The sequence below is a fragment of the Petaurus breviceps genome, unplaced genomic scaffold, assembly GCF_028583685.1.
Source record: "Petaurus breviceps papuanus isolate PSGF00001 unplaced genomic scaffold, PetGlider_PUasm1.0 313, whole genome shotgun sequence".
Taxonomy (NCBI): Eukaryota; Metazoa; Chordata; class Mammalia; order Diprotodontia; family Petauridae; genus Petaurus; species Petaurus breviceps.
The window spans coordinates 1405471-1408480 of NW_027186073.1; the positions used below are offsets into that span (position 1 = coordinate 1405471).

Below are 3010 nucleotides of genomic sequence, written 5' to 3' on the forward strand. Positions count from 1 at the left end.
TTATAAGTTTGGAAAGATACTGATAAGCTGGAGAGTACCCAACACTGGGGTACGGAGTAGCCTCGAGTTCATGTCACATGAGGACATGGAAATGTTTAACCAAAGAAGATTAAACACAAGATAAATATAATAGCTGTCTCTAAGTATCTGAAGGAATGTTGTGTGGAATAGGGACTAGAACTTTCTGTCTGGCTTCAGAGGACAGGAGCAACACATGCAAGCTGCATAGTAAGTATCAGGTTTAGGAAGGAGAAACTTCTTATTAGACAAAAGTGAAATGGGGGTGTCCCAGGACATTGAAGACTCCCCTTCACCAGAAGTTTATGATCCAAGACTGGATGGTCACTTCTGGGGCTGATGTGAGGGAGACATTTGTTCTGCAAGTCCTATTGAACTAGATAGCCTCTGAAAACCTATGTCCCAGATGGTGGAGGGAAGTAGTTGGGAGGCCAGGAGGGTCACAAATAGTGGTTGCCAAGTGGTCACTGATAGGATATCATGATGGTGCTGAGGGTAATGGGTTTCCATTAGGCTAAACTGTACATGAGGTGGGCATGGGGGGCAGGGTAGGCTGAGAAGAGTTGAGGAGTCTCATATGATTTTCTTAAGTGGAAATGGAGAGGAGAAGGGTTAGGAATAGTAAGTTTCAAACCTCTAGACCCAACTCTGGATGGAGACACCAAGGAAGTGGAGGGAATTCCCTTGAACTCAGATGAAAGCCCTTGCTTCTCATAGAACTTGTATGGAACTGTGATCTGCTCTGTTGGCAAAATTCCTCAAGGCATTTGGAGATCTGACTCTAGAGGAGTAAATAGAGGCCCAGGCCTCAATGTCCATCCGCAGTCCTTCTTTCTCTCTGACTTCTTCCTTTCTTCCCTATGTGGGCACAACCCCAGTGACTATGCTCTAGAGTGGCTCCTAATGAAGATAACGGTATCTAAGAAATATTACAAACAGACTGAGACATTTTTCTTCCCATCACCAGATGAGTTTTATTAAATGTCATAGACTTTGTCTCCAGCTCCATAGGTGGTCAGAGAGTTGTGGGAGGGGTAAAAAGAGGGCAGACAAAGGAGACAAGAATGGGACATCTTGCCTATGGTCTCTGTTGCCTCTCCTGCATGTACCTCCAATTAGGCTTCACTAAATCCTCCAGATAACGAATGACTTGTCCAATGTAGTTTTTTACTATCTTCATAACATCTGAAAAGAAAACATCAGCAGAAACCTTCTTCTTTACCATCATTATCACCTTTATTGTGATATCCCCTCCCACAAAGGGGCCAGGATGCTCCCCCCACTCCAGAATGAGATACCTAGTGGGTAACAGGAGAACAGAGGCCTGGAGACAGGGAAGAAGGATGGAACAGCTAAGATTCAAACCTCATAACATGACCCTTGTCAATATTTTGGGGTGGGAGTGGAGATAAAGGCTGTATCAGCCTTCCCTTCCCTCCCTCCTTCTGCCTAGTGAAATGTTCTTCTTCAAAGTGGGGAGGGTGAGATTAGACAGCCTTCTACAGAGCTCCCCTTCTCCATCCTGAGGGAACCCTGAATCGAGGAAGAAGGGATCCCTTAGTCACTCCCTTAAACACTCATCCGTGTCACATTTTTGTTAGATCAGACACAAGTGGGGAGCCTTGGGGCTCACTGGCTTCAGAATAAGGAGAGACAGAGAAAGGAGGAAGTATAGACATAGTTCCAAGCTGAGTTCCCTGGGATGCTTAGTATACCTTATTTTAGAAGGAACCAGTGCTGAACCCTGAGAAACTGAGGGACTAAGTAAATCTACTCTCAATGAGTAGACACATAAAAACATACTGTATGATGAGGTCTCTCCGTTGCTATCAGGAGCAGTGGTGGTGCTGTTCCTGGCCATGGCACTGGTCCTGTTAGAGTCTCTGACTATGGTCTCTTCCTTCCTGGAACTGCTGTCCACTGCTGTGTCTGAAGGGACTGGACATGAGACAAAAGAGCTCTGGATCAACTCACTACCTAAAGGCAGCAACCTGGTCTTGTTTTTTCAATTTTTTTCCAATTACAAAACAACTTTCAACATTCATTTTTAAAGATTTTGAGCTCCAAATTCTTTTCCCCCTTCCCTCCTCTCCTCCCTCTTTGAGAATCTGATATAGGTTATACATATATAGCCATGCAAAACATATTTCCATATTAGTTGTGTTATGAAAGAAAGCAAAGACCTCCTCCCAAAAAAAAGTATCAAGAATAATAGAATATATAGATATGCTTCTGTCTGCATTCAAACTCCATCAGCTCTTTCTCTAGAGGTGGATAGGAATTTCCATCAAAAATTCTTTGGAATTGTCTTAGATCACTGTATTGCTGAGAATAGCAAGTTACCCATAGTAGATCACTGTACAGTGTTGCTGTTGCTGTGTCCAATGTTCTCCTGTTTCTGCTCACTTCACTTTGCATCAGTCCATGAAAATCTTTCCAGGATTTTCTGAGAGCATTCTCTTATCATTTCTTATAGTACAATAGTATTCCATCATAATCACATACTACAACTTGTTTAGCCATTACCTAATTGATGAGAATCCTTTCAATTTCCAGTTCCTTGCCACCACGTAAAGAACTTTTATAAGCATTTTTGTACATGTAGGTCCTTTTGCTTTTTTGGAAATCTCTTTGGGATACAGACCCATTAGTGGTGTGCAGCAACCTTAGCTTGAAAAAATGAAATATTCAGAAAGACTGTGAGGCACTCTCAAGCTTGGTCTACCATAATATCAGTCATACCTTTGCCCTCTCCCACCTCCAAAAAAAAATGGGTCTTCTCTCTTCCTTACCTTGCCTTGTCCTTTATTCTAATCTCATTTCCAATGCCATTCTCAGACCGTTAACTACTGACACACAATAACCTTTGCATAGAATGCTCCAGAAGAAAGTGCTTCATCTGGGTGCAAAATGAGGATCAGGGGCCCATGTAACTTTCCTTCCAGAAGGCAGAAACTTTTGCAGGTTCATCCTATTAGAGTGGATGATCAAG

General features: G+C 42.8%; 1 long non-coding RNA gene across 1 annotated transcript in view; it reads right to left on the minus strand.

Moving 5' to 3' along the window:
* Positions 1–1008: 1008 nt before the first annotated feature.
* Positions 1009–3010, minus strand: part of LOC138167849 (uncharacterized) — an 8243-nt gene continuing 6241 nt past the window's right edge. The window contains exons 2-3 of the long non-coding RNA XR_011169975.1: positions 1822–1956; positions 1009–1203 (exon numbers count right to left, since the gene is read on the minus strand). This is a non-coding gene — a long non-coding RNA (uncharacterized lncRNA). The remainder of the gene's footprint in view (positions 1204–1821; positions 1957–3010) is intronic.